This window comes from Prosopis cineraria, unplaced genomic scaffold, assembly GCF_029017545.1.
Source record: "Prosopis cineraria cultivar Desert tree isolate PC_DT_omini unplaced genomic scaffold, ASM2901754v1 PC10, whole genome shotgun sequence".
NCBI lineage: Eukaryota > Viridiplantae > Streptophyta > Magnoliopsida > Fabales > Fabaceae > Prosopis > Prosopis cineraria.
In genome coordinates, this window is record NW_026555341.1 from 17666546 (window position 1) to 17687745 (window position 21200).

Below are 21200 nucleotides of genomic sequence, written 5' to 3' on the forward strand. Positions count from 1 at the left end.
TTACTAATAGAACTTGTTAAAAAATTTGATACGCACTAATTTTTATAAATATTTACTTATTTTTATCATCAAGAATGACAAGTTCCTATTAGCAATTTAACAATTAACCATTTTCAAGATGACAAATCTTGTTATTAACTTTAAAAATTTATCTTGATAATTTGATAAGAAAACTTTTGTAAAATAACAAGTTTAAATAAGCTTTTGATATGCAAGCTTTTAGTAATAACAATAAATAAACATTTATAAAAATCACTCCATATTAAATTTCTTTAACAAGTTCCCATTGATAATTTAACAAATAATCATTTTTCAAATAATAAATTTCATTACTAGCTTTGAAAATTTATCTTGATAACTTGACGAAAATTTTTTAGCAAAATAACTAGTTCATAGTTATAAGTTTTTGACATGTAAAATTTTAGTAATAAAAACAAGTAAACATTTATAAAAATTACTCCATATTAAACTTATTTAATAAGTTTCTATTGTTAATTTAACAAATAACTATTTGTAAAATGACAAGCTTCGTTACTAGCTTTGAAAATTTCTCTTGATAACTTGACAAGAAAATTTTAGCAAAATAACAAGTTCTTATAAGCTTTTGACATGTAAAATTTTAGTAATAAAAACAAGTAAACATTTGTGAAAACTGCTTCATATTAAATTTCTTTAATAAATCTCCATTGTTAATTTAACAAATATCTATTTGTGAAATAATAAGTCTCATTATATTTTAAAATTTTCTTTCACTTTTTGTGTCAATATTTATCATGAGCTTAATGGTTATTTATCATTTTATAAATGACTATTTGTTAAATTAATAATGAGGACTTGTTAAAAAAATTTAATATGGAGTGGTTTTTATAATGTTTACATGTTTTTATTATTAAAAGTTTATATGTGAAAAGCTTAGAAAAACTTATTATTTTACTAAATTTTCTTGTCAAATAATAGGTCTAATCGCTCAACCCTAATATAATTTAAAGCTAACCTAGGTCATCTTCTAATGAATGATTTATGTTCAATTAAAATGTTATTTAATAGAATAAATAACTCAATGTTTTAGATGTTTGGTTACCTAATTAACTACTCAATTACTTAATTGACAAGTAATTAAAAATGCTAGCTAAGGTGTTGTGAACTTTCCTTTTTAAGAATGTGAAACTCTAGAGATTAGTTGATTTTGGAATCATTATCTTCATGTGATTAGGTTAAATTAAGCTTTCCTTTCCTCTTAACTAAAACTATCTAGACTTAAGAAGACTATCCTAAGTCAATTAACCTAATTAGCTAATTTCTCTAAGTCTTAGATTAAAGTTCCTAGTTCAATTAACCAATCGGTGCAAAAATTAGCCAAATAAATCAGTCAAATTCTCCTCTCAAATGCCATGGCTAAAGCAATAAATTAAACAACTATAAGATTATGTCAAGCTACTCAATAACACAAGTATTAATATTATAAGATTATGCAATATCAATACATGTAATTCATTAAAAAAAAAACAAGACTATGTGCTAAACATGAAGTGGCCAAAATACCAAGACAGAAAAAGGAAGAAATTAACCAACATAATTCTCTTCTCTTTACATCAAGATCAAATTCAAATTAGAATTTACAAGCCAAGATGATCAAACTCTAGACTAAGGTATCTAATCATTTAGTAAAAATAGAAGAAAATATGAAATAAAAGAAACTTAGCCAAGCAAAGCTCTAGATCCATCCTCTATCTTTATCTCTCTAGGAATCCACTAAGAAATTTAGCTAACCATCTTCATCTTCAAGAACCCTAAGAGAAGCACCTTTTGGCCAAAATCCATGGAAGCTTGGATGAAGAAATTGAGTTTAGATCCTTGTGAGAATGGAAGGGCTGCGATGAGCAAAGAGAGATATGAAGAATGGTGTATGTTTTGTAGAGTTTTCATGGCTGGAAGTGGAGGTATGGGTGCTGAAAAAAATGAAGAAAGTAGAGAGAAGGTGAAAAAAATGAAGAACAAAATGAATTAGAAAGACAATGGAAAAGATGATGAAATGGGGTGATGGATCTCAAATGATGGGCTGTGGGATGTGCTCAAGAGGTTTGGCATTAGCTGAACCTAATTAAAATAAAGAAAAAAAATAAAAAAAATTTTGGGGCCTTGTCACACTTACAAGGTAACATCATCTTATTGATTTGTAGATGATTTCAATGTGTGTCTAATTTCTCATGTGTTATCCACATTTTTCAAGATGATTTAATCCCTTAAATGAAGCATAAAAAATGTCCAAACAATCATCTTTGACCTCAAGGAGTGTTGATTTCAATTGCCCAAGTGATGCACAAGTTACCTGCCACCTATGTTACATAAATCACATAATTCAATTAAATAACATGTGACATAATTAAATCTAACTAAAGTATAACATTAAATTTAAAATTAGAAAGGAGAGTTTATTAAAATAACCAAGTTTTAAATTTCACAAAATTATAAAAATTTTCACACAAAGACAAATCGAAAACTAGATTAAACTAAGACATTTAAGAAAGTGTTAACTTTTTATTTAATTACTCCCAAACTTAAATGAATTTCAAAAATATAATTTAACCACTCATCTTCTGGACATTGAATGAACTTTGTCAATTTTTTTCATTTGTTTTCTCAAAAGTTTATCTATGAACCAATATACTCCTAATGCACTAAACCTAGACACTTAGAAAATTTTTTAATTATGATGCAATGTGTACACTTTGAGATGATAAAACATTAATAAATGGTCCTAATTGACATAGATAAGTGTGTAGCAAATGTGTTCTATCATCAAATTATCAAAAGAAATTTTTAAAGTTAGTAAAAGGGCTTGTCATTTCACAAGTAGTTACTTGTTAAATTATCAATGGGGACTTGTTAAAAAAATTTAATATGGAATGATTTTTATAAATATTTACTTATTTTTATTGCTAAAATTTTACATGCCAAAAGCTTATATAAACTTATTATTTTGCTAAAATTTTCTTGTCAAGTTATCAAGAGAAATTTTCAAAACTAATAATAGGGCTTGTCATTTTATAAATAATTACTTGTTAAATTATTAATGGGAACTTGTTAGAGAAATTTAATATGGAGTGATTTTTTATAAATGTTGTTTTTATTATCAAAAGCTTACATGTCAAAAGTTTATATGAACTTGTTATTTTACTGAAATTTACTTATCAAATTATCAAGAGAAATTTTCAAAGCTAATAACAGGACTTGTCATCTCACAAATAGTTAATTGTTAAATTGCTAATGGCAACTTGTAATTCTTAATAATAAAAATAAATAAGTATTTATAAAAATTAGTGCGTATCAAATTTTTTGACGAATCTCATTAGTAGTTTAACAAGTAATCATTTGTAAAATAATAAATAACCATTGATCTCTTGATAAATGTTAGCATGGAAAGTGGAATAGAGTTAAGTTAATATATAAAAATTTGTATTATATAATTAAAAAGATTTGTTAGCTCTTGGCTAATAATTATTTTGGTGGCCAAGAGAATCTGAGTTCAAACCTCACCTTAACTACCTTAAAAAGAATAATTTGCCTCTCTTGCCAATCCAGTGACTTGTGCTGGAGTTCCAGTGGTAGTTTAACCACTATTTTTGGAGCTTAGATGGCCGGTTTGGTCACTGGTGTCAAAGCTCTAATAGTCAGTAATTGAGAAGTTTTTTTTTAAAAAAATTAAGGGACAGTTTTATCTTTTCATATTAAAAATTAATTATATTTTAATTCTTTAATCTTACAATATAATTTTATAATCATTTGATACTTACTTGTAAAAAATTTTCACCGATCCTTCGCTGTGATCTTTCCTTTTTCTTTCGGTGTGAGGGAGAAACCGCGTTCTCCACAGTCAACAATGATGTGTTTTTTCAGTTGACTTGGAAGAACGGCAATCATGCCAACAGGGACACTGATAACTTACAGTGACATGGCATGTATGCATATTAATTAATTGGGCCCAGCTCCATCGCTCGTCTATCTTTCTTCTTCTTGGAACTGTCCTTAGAATCGTCCATAGATGGTATCTTTACCTAAAACTTCTTTGGCACAATAACCAAGAACTTTTCCAACACCACCCCCCACAAACAAACAAAAAAAAAAAAAAACCGGAAAATCTTCACCAAGCAAGTTTATTTGAATCATTACCTATCAGCATACTTCTTTAAGGTCTAACATCCTTCATCTTTTAAGAGCTTAAATTTCTGTTCTTGGATTAAGGACTTGCATTTGCTTAGTATTTTTAATTCCCTAATTGCAACTCATCTCTAAGCCATTTCCAAACGTAACATTCTAAATTTTTATTTCTAACTAATAAATTAATTATAAACAATTTTGAGATATATGAAGGGCATTTTCAAACATAGGAAATTATTGAACATTTATTGAAAAATTTAAAATTTATAAATAAATAAATAAAATAATTTAAGAAAGAGAATTAATTGATTATGAGATCTAAAAATTGATTTTATTTTATGGTAGTTAAAATATATAATATAATTACTTGAGAAAAGAAAATTCCTTTAAAATAGAATAAATTGTAAGAATTTGATTTAAAGAATAAACACAGACATATAAAAGATTTGGCGGTTGATTGAGAATAATAGACAAAACATATAAAAAAATGTGTGTATATATTTATAATTATATTTATAATATAATATAATATAATATATATATATATATATATATGTCTTATAATTTATATTATACAAATAATATAATAAAAGAAAAGGGTTTGACGTGGGCCAAGGCTCAGCCCAATCCCAGTAATTATACCTAGAAGACACGCAAACAATACGAATTGCACAGTTTGTTCCACGGCCGATCAAGAGAGTGGGAGAGAGAGAGCCGTGTGCGAGGTAATGAGGAAGGTTTGAATCGGTAAAATCAGATATTTCAGAAATGGTTTGAAGATTTATAAAATCTGTTCTAAAATATTCATTCTATCAATATATTTTTTTTAATTTTTAGTTTCTAAAAGATGAAAAATCTAAAGTATGATACATTTATATTAGAATTTTTGGCTCTTTTTGTTGATAAAGAGTTAATCTAAAAATATTTGTAAATCTATTTCTGAGTTTTTAGAAGGTTTAATTCTTAGATGTAAATTTTTTATAATCAACACTACAAAATAGTCTTTTCACATTCTATTTTTATGTCTTTTCACGTTGCAATGGGAAGGAACGTCACATTAAGCAATTTAAAATAATGATTTATTCACATAACATATATTTGTAATGTAAAAAATATTAAGCACATCCCTTTTAAGAAAAGTGAATGTGGTTTCTAAAAAAAAAACATATCCTATTTTGCAAAGTGGAGACATGATTTACAAACAAATCACATCGCCGTTAATCTAAAGGTGACGTAGTTTATAGAAACCACATCCCAATTTTGTGAGTGGGATGTGGTTTATAAAGAAACAATGTCCCACTCTCAAAAGGAGGACATGATTTCTCATTCTAATATCTTGTAGTGATGAAAACCATATCCCCTATTTGGTAGTAGTGATGTGGTTTTGTATATACCACGTTTTCTTTTGATATTTGATAACGTGATTTTTGTAATTTTTTTAAATACTCCTTTCATTTATATTTATAAGAGAAATTATTACTTTTTATTTATTTTTTATATAAACAAAATTACCTATTTCAATAAACATTTATTACACATTTTCTAAATCATCCTCCATAATCTACATTAATGAGAAATAATAATGCATGCTTATGTTGATTAACATATGACATTTTAGTCCAATTTTTTTTATTTTTAGATATAACTATTATGGTTAACTAACTTTTTTAAACTGTGTAATACGGTTTTCTCTTACATATAGAAACGGAGGGATTATACAATTTGCATTTGTTTATAACCAAGATAAAACTGCCAAAGTATGCCCCAAAAACAGCCAGTCATATAGCTAAAGTCCAACAAATAGCAACTAATATTTACAACTATTCATGCACCATCACAACAAAATATACTAAATTAAATATACCAATGGAACAAACAAAACTATATTCACTTATTCAAGTGTCAATATTTATAGTCAAATTTCAACAAACTACTTGAACATATAGTGTTTATATCCTTCTAACTTTACATTATTTTTGCTAAAATTCTAACTTAATAGACAAACTATAAAATCACTATGTAAATAGCTCTTAAAGAAGATAACTTGCTAAATTATTTTGGATGTCACTATGTCTTCACTGGTATAGGGTTACTTATTGTTAAAAGTTGCAAATTTTCATCAAATGTTCATTAGATATCCAAATTCTAAAGCCTTGCAAAACTAGTATTATTAAAATAAATAACAACGTAACTTATCAAGTATAAATTTTTGTTAGTTTCGAATTGAATAATCTCATACATGTAATAAATAATATAATATTTACACTCTGTACTCCCTATCCGGTGATGGCACTGAAAATTAAAAATCAAACGATAAGTATAACAAAAATATATATGAAATAATTGTGAATAAAAAATATTGAATTGAAATTACTTATGTTTAGAGAGGTCCAAGTCAGTGGGGGATTTTTTTGAGATACATTTTTAGTGGGTAGCAGTTTCCCTTGGTCATATAATATACCTTCAGTGCTCTATCACAAAATTTAAATAAAATATAAAGTATCAAACAGTATAAATATCTAATATTTATAAAAATAATTTTAACTTACGTGTTGAATATATTTTTAGTTTCCGTACTCGGTTGCTTGCCCATGGAACCAAAACTAATAGATCTTGTACAAATACAAGCATACAACACAAAGGGACCAATGGTAACTACAAAGAGACAAATGAAATCAATGCATAAAAGCATAAAAAATATTATCAAACTGAATGTATATATATATATAAATGAATGAATATAAAAAACTTTTCCTTCAAAAATTGAGGCTAGGTAACATGGTAATTTGTTTTTAAAATAGTATTGCCTACGTTTTCTCATCTTAGCACTGATATTGTTGTGAGCTAACATTAAAGAAGCTGACACAAAAATTCAAATTGATCTTTTAAGATTCAGTGCAGAGATTATTGAGAAAACTATAAACAAAAATAAACTATGTCAATTATTAATTATATCAAAATTTACCTGAACTTTAGGATTACCTTATGACCTCACAAATTGTCTCCAAGTGTCTTCATCAATGAAATTATATTTCAAATATGGATTGTTATTCTTCTTTGCTCCTCGAATGTATTCCCTGAAAAGTGATGACTTGAAATCTTTCTATTAATCACGTACTTTCTTAAGCCAATACTTCTTCATCTACTAGTAGGAGGGATATTATAAGTAAGCTATAATGTGTTTTATAAGTATAATAAGTAAGATAATAGTATCTAATATAACAAACAATAGAAAAATAAAAAATATGCATACCAAAAATCATTCCAAATCATGTCTTTCATAGCTTTTGGTACTTCTTGCCAATTAAAATACAAGATGCCAACTTTACTCTGAACCATGAGACCTATATAACTTATGAACTTATCCCTTTTTGGAGCAAGTTGTCTTTTACCACCACCAAACTTAAATACACTCCCTCTGCAGTGCCCTGATGTAAAGCTTGCTCCTTAAATTTTGTACTTCCTCTACCTCTTTTCTTATAAGATACGATGGATGTGTCAACTACATCTTTACTAGAACCCTCCATATGCTTGTTAAAATCAAGAAATAATACAGGTAAGTAACTTGCATTATAGTTAAATATTTAGAAATAAATAAATGAAATAAATATATTAATGTAAGGAATTAATTACTTCAATGTTTACTAATTAATTCTTACTTTATTCATTCTTTCAAATTCCTTCACAATGATCATCTCTAACTGCATATTTTTCATCAACCAAATATACTTCAGTTGATCTAGGTAGATTTGTAGTGAAAGGTGAGGTTTCATTAAGGTTAAAAGTTAAATCATCATCCTCCACATCAATAATTTGTGTTTTGCCTTGTAATACAACAGAACACTAGCTATTTATTCACTGGATTAGTGATATAAAACACTTGTTTTGCCTGACTTACTAAAATGAAAGGCTCCTCATTAAAACCAAGTCTCTTGAGATCAATTGAAAAATAAGCCTACATTCCTTATCTATTTCAATAGCATCAAAGTGAACCTACTTGCATTTGAAAATAGGTACTTTAAATTTAGTGTAGTTCATTGCCCATATCTCATCAACCACTCTATAATAGTTTGTGTGAGCCAATAACAGGTTATTATCTTTTAAACTGAAAAGATGCTAAGCTTCAACTTCTATTATTACCCCACTATTTTGCATAGTACTTTTCTCATGAAAATGCCATCTCAAATTCTTTTCTTCTATTGAATTAGTAAACAAACATTGAAACCATGGTATTATTAGAAGATACCACATCAGTTTTGCTGGAGGCCCTTTAGTTATGATTTCATCACGATTAACATCATCATCCTTTTTTACTTTGTACTGTAAAGTCTCACATTTTAGACACTTGTGAAGGCCTTCATATTCATTTTTATATAGCATGCAGTCATTAGAACAAGCATGTATCCTTTTATAATCCATACCTATTGGATACAAGATTTTTTTTGCCTCACACATTATGGGTTGGAAGTATTTGACTCAAAATTCAAGCAACTCTGTGAAGCTCGAATCGATCTACCTACTTCTTAACTTTAAGTTAACTAATTCCAACATAGCTATCAGAGTGTAAACTTAGTATACCCTGAGTATAAGGGTTTCTATGCATTACTAAGTAAGTTGTCATATACCTATGATTGTGTAGATAATGTCATCTCAACATCACAAATCATATCATTTATTCTATCATCCCAATCATTAATAATTTGCTCATTCTGGGACATAAAAAATATTCTTGGTTCCCCATGCCATATCCATCTTGTATACCTCAAATTTATCCCATCACAAATTAAATACTCTTTTATTTCATCAATACCTAGTTCAGTCTTATTCATGTAGTTGGCATAAGGACAATAATACTTTCTATTTTTTGCTAGGAACATTTTTTTCTAGCAAATTCAAGAAATTGATCCACACCATTCTCATACTCCTCAGTCATTCTAATAGCATTCATTCAGCTATGATTCATTCTATTTTTACCTAACAAATCATCACAAATTCCATCAAATTAGCAATTTACTAGCTTACTTGTGCTTCAATTAGACTCATTTCTAAAAAAAAATTGACAGAGTCTCCCCTTAAAGATTGAACATCTTAAAATTACAATAACAAAAAATCACAAGCAATTAAACAAATGTTTACCTCTTAAAGTTAGACAATATCAAACTTAAGCTTATCCAAGTTTAATTTCTAAAAAAAAATTAGCAAAGTCTCCCCTTAAAAATTGAACATCCTAAAATTACAACAATTATAAACCAATAGATGCAGCAAGCAATTAAACAAATATTTCCTATCTAAACTAATTCTCAAACTAATTCAATGCATGAATTTCTTTCTTACCAATATTATATATTCACTGTATAAATATTATCAAAAGTATTATATTTATTTAGTTTGGGTGGAAGGTTTAATGCAAGGATGACATATAATTTTATAATTATAATATTATCTAAAATAGTATATATTCTCTTTATAAATCTATAATTCAATTAGATAAAATTTGATAAAACATGTACATGCAAGGAGGACCTACCCATTATCACAAATTCTCAGGTGCTCACTTAAGTGGAGAGTTGGAGAGTGGAAAATAGGACATAATGTGAGAAAATAAATTGAAAATAAACCACATAAATAAATCTTGTAGAGGCACAACTACGTGGAGATAACAACAAGTAAAGAAAGAAAGAAAATATACTTGGAGCCAGTATGGAAGAGACAACTGTGTCAAGAGAGAAGAGAAGAGGAGAGGGCAGTGGGAGAGATAAGAGATCGAGGGATAAGAGCAATGTGGCTCTCATTGACGTGAAGCTGCTCAGTTGTACGTGGTTGGGGTTTTATTACACAAAGAGCTACTGAAAGATAGAGACACAAATGGAGCTGAGAGACAGAGAGGGAGGGAGTTGTGATTGGGACTTTGGCAAGGTAATAGAGAAACAGAGAGGAAGGGATATGAGAGACACAGATAGAGACAAAGACAATGAGGAACTGGGTTTTGAACAAAGAAGCTGAGATAGGGCGCGAGGCTCTAAAAAATAGCCTATTCCATGTCACCCATCACTGAAAGGGGATGTGGATCAATCCATGTCCCCTTTCAATGATAGGTGACATAAATTATTTAGAATCCACATCCCCCTTCTCTCTATAGGTGACGTGGATTCTTAAAAATTTTTTTTAAAATATTGTTTTTACAATCCACATCCTTTTTTTGTTTGGGTGACATAGATTGTGTTCTTTCTAAGTCTCATTTTCAAAATGTGATGTGAATTAAAGTAGTAGATATACCTTTTCTGTAGTAGTAGTGAAGTTTTAGGAACGCTTGTATTAAGATTTGAGACTTAAAATAAAGGTTTGATATAAATAATGCTTTAAATTAACTCTTAGACCTATACAAAATATTATTAGGAATATAAATATAGCAGAACTAATCTAATAAAAATAATGGAATGAACTTAAAAGAATATTTTTAGTTCTTTAGGGTAGTTTTAAGGTCCTAAATAACTTTAGAATAACATTACAGTAGCTTCAAGGTAATTCTTTTGTAGTTTTAAATTATATATTGATATTTTTATATATGGGTGCCTTCTGAAGACTCGTACTAAGAGCTCTTACTACTTGAATTTTTTGCGTGGCTACATGTAAGCTTAATGTGAATAGGTAACCTAGAGTTTTCCATGTGTATGTGTTAACATCTAGAAGTTCATGTTATTTCATCACATTTTCCTTAGATTCTAGTCCATTTTGGTTTAATTGTATATGTTTTTATTACCCAAATTAGGAAAATGTGCATTTTGTTTTCGGCTTGTGTTCTTAGCTTTAATTTGATATTTTAAGCCTAATTTCATGTTATTTTGATTGAAGTTTTGATTAGAAGCATTTCTGGAGCTTTGTGGATGTTTTTGGAAGGCTTTTGGATGAAGAAATCAAGAGCAAATGAATGATTTTCGTTAGCTGTAAAAACAGTGCAAAACTGCCAAAGTCGTCCCAAAGTCGTGACTTTCGTTCGCGACTTTCGCCACTGTCAGAAAAACAATGCGTTTCATTTATCAGAAATTAGTTGGCTAGGATACATATAAGCTGAGAGCTCGACCCAGAACGCATTCTTCAGACTTTTAGACACTTTTGGAGCTTGGTTGTGCTAGGGTTTGGGCATTGGAAGAGTTGGGATCAAGAGATTGAAGCTTTGAAGACATTTGGAGCTCATTTTCTTTGGTTTTTCTATTCCTCTTCCCTTTCCTCTCTTGTAATCTGAAATGGGTCCACTTATTTTGTATATTTGTAGCTTGTGGATGATTATGAGTAGCTAAACCCTTTGTTCTAGGATTATTTGGAACCCTTGTATGGATTAACACCATATTTCTCCTCTCTTTTTGTTTAATGATATATATGTGTTTATTTTACTCTTTCCTTAATGCTTCTATTTTGATTGGCCACTATTTAGATGTTGGGTTCACTTAATTGATGCTTGAGAGGGCTAGGTTGAGTGTAGAACTTGGGTAAAATTGTGCAAGAACTTGATATTTGCATGTTGAATGGATGGTTTTGCTAGTAAGATAGAGATATACTTGCTAGCCTTGCATAGCCATATTAGGGTTGGTGTTTAAAATTGAGTTTTATTAATTGTAACAAGAGATTGGGCAATTAATTTAACTAAACACTTGTTCATGACTTGAGAGAGCTTGTCCAAGTATTTTTAGAACCCTAGGTTAGCACTTATTTTCATTAAAAGCATTTATGAGAGGAGGTAATTTTGGTGTTATGAGATGCAAGGGGGACAACTAATCCTAGGTCTCAATTTGTGTTGGAAGTTTGTGAATCACTCATTTTCTTAATTTTCTAGTGTTAGTTTCATTTGCAAAACCATTTCACCTAATTTTGTGTAGCTCAACTTGATCAAATTTACTTCGTCTTTTGCTTGATCATTGTTTTTGAACAAATCCTCGAGGGAACGATACTCTACTCATTTTATATTACTTGCTACGACCCGTGCACTTGCGGTGAGCAACAGTATGCCAACTATATTTGTTGTGGTAACTTATATAAGTATGCTCCTATATGTTTTGTCTAATTGAGTATAAGACTTGCAAATAGATTATATGACAAACTATTGAGAAACTGTAAATGATGTGATTGAAATTTAATGAGTTACTTTAATTCGGTTAACCATGCTTGTGACTTATTTCCATGATTATGTGAGGTATTATATTTCCTTTAAAGCTTATTGGTATGCATTCTAATTTTTGAATATGTATGTCATGCATTGGTGATGGGCTAAGAAGATAGTGATGATGATGAGGATGTTAATTTATATATCAATATGACCACATGGTTTGCCTTCATTGCATGCACAATAGTTGGCCTTTCCTTTTAGAGCCACATTCCTCAATACTTACCTGGCTAGGTTTGTAAAGGGGGAACGTAGGACAGTGACACCTCCTAATTGGATTCTTTAAGGAGAGGAGCTATAGTATAGGGTTGGGTTCTATACCTTTGTCCATGTATATTTTGAGTTTTAAAAATGCTTTGGTCAATCCAATGAGTTGGCAAGATCATGAATAAGCTAATGGTTTCAGTCAATAGTATAAGTAGGATGTAGCATGTAGCAATAAGGGTTTTTTTTGCATACGATCATATGTCGCATATAACTATTATGAATGATTGTATAAATTGTTGTGCTCATAATTTAATAATGATGATGAAATTATATGTATGCATATATGTTAATTGTATGTTGTTATTATTTTGTACATATATGGTGGAATTCTTGGTTATTGAGACATTAGTACTCACCCCTCTAACATTTTTATAAGCTTAGTGGAGTAAAGGGAAAGCGTTTGGAAGCTTGAGAATTTGCTTGAATAAGCTTTAAATCCCATTTTAGTTTGTAGAATAATTATGTCTCATTTGGGTTAAGTTTTGAAATTTTTTATTATTTGCTGATGATTGGAAATGGCAGTTAGTTAAGGCCTAAAGTCATAAAAATTGCATAATAGATCTATTTAGAACAAACATTTTAATATAGAATTCTAAGTGTTGAGATATTCATTAAAATAAATATTTGAAGATTTATGGTAGGATGCATGTCTGCAAACTTTGTAAGCCTAGACTTTTGTTGAATGGAATATTTATTTTTAGGTTCTTTTCTATTTACCATGATAAATTCTTTTTTACCATGGTAAGGTGTTATTTATGGTTTTAAATAGTAAAGGAAAACTTTTGAAACTTTTGTACTTTTTAACTAGTTTAATCATTTATATCAATGCTAGATTTTAAATATCTATTTAGCAGACTAAATTTTGTACAATCATGATAGTTCCTTAAAATATAGATTTAACCTTTCTACCATTATCATCTTTTCAAATAAATTCGAGAATTAACTTTAAATCTTTATACTATGGTAATTATTTTATTAGTTTAAATCTTTTTATTACCATAATATTTGGTTAAGCTTTTAGCTAGCAAAGTTTAGCGCGTTACACTAAGCCTCTTTCCCTCTATCTCACAAGCCATAATAATTGTGAAAATTGTCTCAGTCATAACAAGTATGAATTTTTTTGCCTTTCAAAATAATGCTTTATTTGAGCCATTGTGGAATGTTTTGCCAACAGTGGAGGATCACTTCCTATTTATACTATTCCTGACATGTCTAAATCTATGGGGCGAGCTTTCATTTTAATAGTCCAAACTTGATAGTTTTAGTCATCAATAAAGGAGTTCCTACACGCTACACCAAAGCTGCTAAAAGACATGCTTTGTATTAACTAGGAAAGCTCTGTTAGGTTGAGTAAAAGTTTTAGCACTAAGTTCTGTTATTATAATTTTTTTAATATGCCTCTCCAAGATTAAGAAGCTCTAATATCAATTGTGAGCTTTGATAGAAAAAAGCAAGCAGACAAGAAAGAAAAGATACAAACAAAAAAGTGAAAAAGTGAAGGAAGGAACAACTTTCATTCATTATATAAAAGGTATATGTATAAAGGACACAAAATATACCTTTTACCTACTCCCTTAAATTGGCTAACATGCTTCCCAAAATTAAGCATGTATAATACTATTACATTAAAACAAAATCTCTACTTTTTACCAACTAAGAAAAGAACTGATTGACATCCTAAATAAAGGAGAAAGTAAGCTATGTAAACATCCTCAATTTTAATCTATATTTATTAAGCTTAAATAGACTAATAAAGTGTATCTATGAGGTGTGTGGCTAGAGAGGCCTAACAGGCATGTTTGGTCTTGATTTCAGTTCTAAACATGGGTTCAAAGGAGAATCGGGTCACTCGGGAGTAGAAGAGGGAGAATTTTTTAAGGGAGTAATTTTGTGCCACGTGCCACGATGTGGGGTTGGTTCACCGCGGCGCATGCATGATGACATACTTAAAAGAGGCTCTTTGTGCCATGCGCCGTGGCGCATTGGTTAGAATTTTGCAGTATTAAATCATAAATCTGAAGTGAAAGTGCCACATGCCACGATGTGGGGTGGTTCACCGCGGCGCATGCATGATGACATACTTAAAAGAGGCTCTTTGTGCCATGCGCCGTGGCACATTGGTTAGAATTTTGCAGTATTAAATCGTAAATCTGAAGTGAAAAAAAGAGAAAACAAAAGAGAATGGGAGAGTGGCAAAAAGTTAAGCTAGCACTTGAAGAAACTGATTGTCGGGAGTAACTTGGAGCTCATAAACACCAAAGGTAAGCTTCCTTGCTTAAATCTTCCTTTCTTCTTCCATTTTCTTGATGATAGAGTTTAGGGTTTGATTGTTAATAGTGATTTTTGGTCCATAGAAGTTATAGACCTGAACTTATTGACTTAAATAGATTGTTAATAGTGATTTTTGGTCCATAGAAGTTATAGACCCAAAACCTATTGACTTAAATAGAGTTAATGAGGGTAGATGAGCTAAGTAACTTGATATTTATGATTTTATAATGATTGGTAGTTGGAGACAATACGTGTCCGTAATTCCCATAAATTTGGTGGTTGAGAATAATGTGGCTTCATTAATGCCCATTTAAAAGCTCAATGTTATAAATGAGAGTTAAAGAAAGCTAAGAAATCTTATGGGTACTTCTACATGAGTCTAGAATAATTCTGAATATTAAGAAATGATGAAATGTTAGTGGAAAATAGCTCAAAATGGATATTGATGTTTTGCATGGTAAATGCTTGTAGTGTAACTACCATTGGCACCATCCAAGCTTCTTGGAAGCTTTAGGAGTGAATAGTTGAGGGGTGAAACCTTTAACCTCTCAAAGGTTTGAGATAACCGGGAGAATTTTATCTTATGCTTGTGTGTGTCTATTAGTTTGTTAATTTATGAATTATTATTGAAATGTATAAACTAGAGAAAATGCAAGTGTGGCTTAATTTGTGAAGAAATCGACTAGATCAAAATTTGTGAGTTTTATGCCGTGTGATGCAAAATTTTTTCTTAGAATAATAGTGGTGGATTTTCATAATGATTGTGAATTGGGAGTTTAAAGATTTTGCAAATAGAGGAGTAAAATGAATCTTTGTTTAGTAGAAGTTCAATGATGTTTGAAAATGGGAAAGTTCAATGATTTTAAAAGTATGAGGTACAATAAAAATAGGGAAGTTCAATAATTTTAAAAGTATGAGATACAATGATTGTGAATTGGGAGTTCAATGACTTGTTTGGTTTTGAAGTTCCATAAAATGTGTTTGAGAAGTTTAATGATTGTGTAATGATGAAGTTCAATGAAAAATGATAATATAAAGTTCTATGAATTGTATATGTGTAAATTATGGCATGAATGTCCATTGTATGATCTTGAGAGGCGGGAGTTCCCCTAGAAAGCGGAGTAGATGATAAATCTATATAGTAAGGCCCCATTTATGTGATAGATTACCTAGATTAATTATATTCATATTGTCCCACTTGATCAATGAGGGACTGTCCCACTAGTTCAATGAGGGACTCAAACCTAGCTAGCTAGCCACCGGTTCAATGAGAAAGCTAGTTTAGGGTGTATGACACTTCATGATGTGTGATCCATGAGTTAGTCGGGTATGCCTTGGCTGGGTAAACCCCTCACAAATGTTTAGGCTAGGGGAGTCTAGAAATATAGACTATCCTATTGAGTTATAGCCCACTATTTTGTGTTAGAGGAATAAGGATGATATAAGGGAGGTGCGATTATGCATATAGTGAGAAAAGGCACTTGTTGTCTATGTTAAGTCCATAATGTAGATATGTTGAGTTGAGTAATAATTTTTTGCCATTAGGCTTGTCAATAATTTGTATGATCAACTCTATTCATATGAAAGGTGCTAAAAGCATTGTTTTTTTCAAACGGATGCTATCATGTGAGCTAAGTTGTGAATTCTTAATTTTAAATGTTTCTCATGGGTTAAAGTATTATATTAATTACCACTTGCATTTAAACTAATTGTTATGCATTAGTATGGGCTAGTCGGACCTTGGTTACTGAGTAGTTGTACTCACCCCATTATTTTTAATATTACAGGGAATAGCTCAAGAAGTAGAGACAGAGGAAAATAATGCAAGGCTTAGGATCGTGTTTCTTTTGTAATAGGCCTCCTTATTTTGGGTAACTTATGTGCATGACAATTTTGATTGCCAACTAGGATTTTCCTTTTTGTTACTTACTTGCATTAAGTGAAATGTAATTGTAATGGTATTTTAGGCCTTAGGGAGAGAGTTGATTATTATGTCTTATAATGATAGGGCTAAAATACTAATGCAAGTGAGGGTAAAGAATAAAATGTGATGATCTGGGAAATCTTGATGAAGATTATGGTAAACTCTCACTTCTTATGTTTTTGAGTTTAAGGGTTGAGTAGTGAAAATTTGATTTGAAAATATTTCTTGTGTCTTAGTGTATTGTATGAGTTGGTCATGATGATCTGTATGGGGTCACATTGTTGTTAGAGGCTTATGGTCCTTAGTATTTTGTTTGGACGCTTGATAATGTGAAATTTATTGTAATAGCGTAAGTATTAAAAAGGGTGTTCAATTTTTATTTTAAAAAAAATTTGAGTCTGAGACCCTTGCCATTAGTTAAGGCTTGGAAAGAGCTTCCTGTAGATTCCTAGTTCACGTTATTCAGATGTCGGATGGAGATTTAAGGCACGTTGGAAATTGGCCATAATACTATCAAATTAACACAAGAATTCACTATCAAAATTCATGCATTTGCATCATGGCACATGTCACAGAGGCGAACATGCTGCGGTGCACGTCCAATGAGCCGCGGCGCATGCCTTATAATTTTTCAGAATTTTTCTTGTTTCATATTCTTATACAAATCCACTCACTTATGAAATGATCACTTGCTTTCGTGTATTTGTGAACTTTAATTTGTCTCTTTACAAGACTTGAATTGATTTTAGTTTTATAAACTTGGGGTCCCCATTTTGTTAACCAATGAGAATTTTTAATTCGATGTTTACTATTGTCTCATTTTCCTAATTACTTGAGATCTGGGTTTAATTATGGGATTAAAAAGAGGAGGATATTACTTAAGCTACACTTAGAGCTATATCATAGAGCATAATAATTCTAATAATAACCATGATGCCAGGATTCCAAAACTTTGGGGAATCTTAAGATAGCTGTTGTATTGTAGGAGAATAAGAGGAAGAAGGAAGATAAGAAGTTAAGGCTTACCACTCATTCTGGGTAGTGAATGTACCTCAACTTTCAATTACAATAACTGTGAATCTTCTAACATACCTTGAATTGAATTTGAACAACTTTCCTAGCTTTCATATTCATCCACAGATGTCACATGAGGATTATTGGTTACCCGATTTTGTGTGCCTTCTACTGATGCTGCAAGTTGTTTGGAAACGTATTGATGTACAAGAAATTAGAAACAAGATGAAAGAAGGATTATGTCGTATATAGATGTTTTATGAAAGAAATAGTGAACCTTTATATAGGATCTTGGGATAACTATAATTAAAAATAGATTTAGACTTCAGACTCATTAGAAAGGGGACTTAAGGATAGCCTTCATAACCAAATACTCTTTATCTAGAAATTGAGACTTCATTATGGTCTTGATAACCTATTAACATGAACATACAATGCTCTATATCAGAATGTGAATTTGGTTTACTTTGAGTGCATCGTAGACCCATTTTAGTACACATACTCACTTGCTCAGTCAATACTGAATTTTTTAAAGCGGGGTCTCTGATCTTTGAGATCCTGCTTTCTTTGAAAAGTTTGTATACCTATCATCTCCAAAACAACAAAAGAAAATAGTTTTTATTGATTAGCTTATTGGTCTTGAGTATTCTTTGTGATTACATTTAAGTGTTGAATGTTGAGGAAAATAGTCTTTATCGAATCAATCAAACCATGTACATTGTCCTCCTCTTGGGGTGTTATAAATGAGTATCTTCTTCTACTAATAAGTTCCAACACCACAACCCAAAAGCTATACAGGGACGTATCTACATTATAGCTTATGGGGGCAATTGCCACCATAAGACTAAAAAAAATTACACACAATAACCTAAAATTTTTTAATTTCTCCCTTAAAAAAATTCAATTGCCCCCTATCCTAAAATAAAATTTTTACTTTTCTCGTCTCTCTTATCCCCTAAAAAAATTATTTAATTCAAGTTTTATCTATATTTTATAATCTTAAATAAATGGAGGGAGAAATAATTTAAAATATAAATTCCTTCAATTTTAAATATTTTAAAAAATAATTAATATTTATCTTATGTAACAAATTTTCCCTTACTATCTAATTTTTTTGACTCCATCACTGAAGCTAAATATGTCCATTTTCACCAATACATGTGAATGATAAAAATATTCTGGAGCTATATACCTTGTACATGACTCATAAGCTCTCAGTGTTTGCAATACTCTAAATAGAGAGGGTTCTCAATTTTTTGAAGTGATATTCAAATTGTTGTATCATCTTTAATGATTATAAGAAGGGACCTAATTTATAAATTAAAAAGCATAACTAGTGCCAACTATTCAAGAATAGGTATGTGTTTGACATTTCTCAAACAAACGACTAATGCCAAAGTCAAAAATTTTGAGCACCCATATGTGATCAAGCATGATATTTTCAAGCTTTATGTCATGGTTACAATGAAGATAACTCAAACCCTTTACAATGCCCATGATAATGCCAAAGGTTCAACTCTAATCAAGCTATTGCTCTCTCCTGTTAGGACCTATACAATACATTACTCCTAATTTGAAAAATGACATGAGGTTGAATAAAATGTTAAGAAGAGGCAAGTAAGTACTCACCAAATAAAAGCTTGTTGAGACTCTCATTAGGAACATGCTCGTAAATAAGTAAGAGTTCATTGTTATGAGCACAATAATGAAACAATTTCACCATATTAGGATACTTCACGCTACTCAACAACTCTACCTCCCTTATCAATACTTCCTTATGTCGTTCTGACATATGACTTCTTTACTGCATCTTTCTCTTATCATCCAACTTTCCCTATTGCAAAGGTTTAATTTAAATCATTCTTAAATATAAAGTTGTCAAAATGTTTTTGAAGTGAAAAATATAGAGACATATGGCATTACTAGAAAACTAGAAGACTTCTAGAAATTTATTTTTGTTGTTATATAATGTTTTCACTTCTTTTGATTGTTCAAAGATATAATAGATTATTAGCTTTTCAAGTTCATACCAAATCTCCATGAAAAATGATAAGATTGATTAATGATCTTACCTTATAGACTAGTCCAAAGCCTCCTTGACCTAGCACATTTTGAGAGGCAAATCAATTGGTAACATCATATAAGGTTTCATATGAGAACCTTTGACAATTCTGAGCATTTATTCTTTGCCTTAGACTTTCATCCTCTTGTCCCTCTAAAACAACTTAAAATACAAGGAATAAACTAACAAAACAAAGGACCTCTTATCTTGAGGAAGGAGATAAAAATTCAAGCCTATCACATCCATCTTGTATGGGAATTGTAACTAAGTTTCCTTGTGAGTCTTCTTGCATTACTTGATTTGGGGGAATATCTATTGCCAAATCTGGAGAAAGTTTAAGCTGCAAGTCGACCAATGCTTCAACTCCATCCAATTCTTCAACTCTATCAAACTGAAATGAAAATATGAAGATTTTTCAATAATGAACAAAAAACCTAGATAACCATATGGTAGTACCTAGAGTTAATACAAACTAACATTAAAAGAAGGGGATAATGTAGAAGTACAGTATCTTGGCCTAAAGAATATTTCTCTAACTATTTTCATTTCCACAAAATTTTGATTATCTATTAACATGAAAAGTTTGGAGCATACCAAGTGAATGGTAAACCTATTATGATGTAATTTACCACTTGCTCAATCACCACTAAATCTGCTACCAAGAATCCTAAAATCACATTTTTCGTGTAAAGTTCATATGCCCGGTGCAAAAAGGAAAAGAAAAGGCAAAAAAGTAATTCAACTACTAAGTTGCATACATGGATAAATAACTCATAAATATTTGACCAAGACAGTTTCATGACCCTCTAGTTTAGATAGGTTATGGTTGATTATATTTAATAGTTGAGTGGTGATAAACATGGTATCTACCCTATCAATCAGCAATGCAAATGAGAAAAATAAATACAAAACCATAAGAAATAGAAAATTCAAACATCTTATATGTAAACCCTCGCAAAGAAGCCAAAATATTAGATAATTCAATCTTACCTAGTCAAGGATATTATTATGTGCATCCCCCTAAGACAAAACCATCCTTGGCTACTAATCAACTCTAGCACCATAACCTCATAGCTAAATACATTTACCTTCACTAATAAATGTCCATATATCATATACTCTAGAGCTATATATCCACACCATATTTCACAATTTTATAAGACAAATATCTTGAATCATGTGACCATGCTAACTCCATTTTTAATATAGTCAACTAATCAATAGAGATCTTGACACTATTCTTAGATTGTCAATATTGAATATTGGATTTGTTGCTTATTTTTCAAAGTTTGGTAGGGTATTATTTATAACCAAAATTTGTTTGCATCAAACAATATGCATTAAAG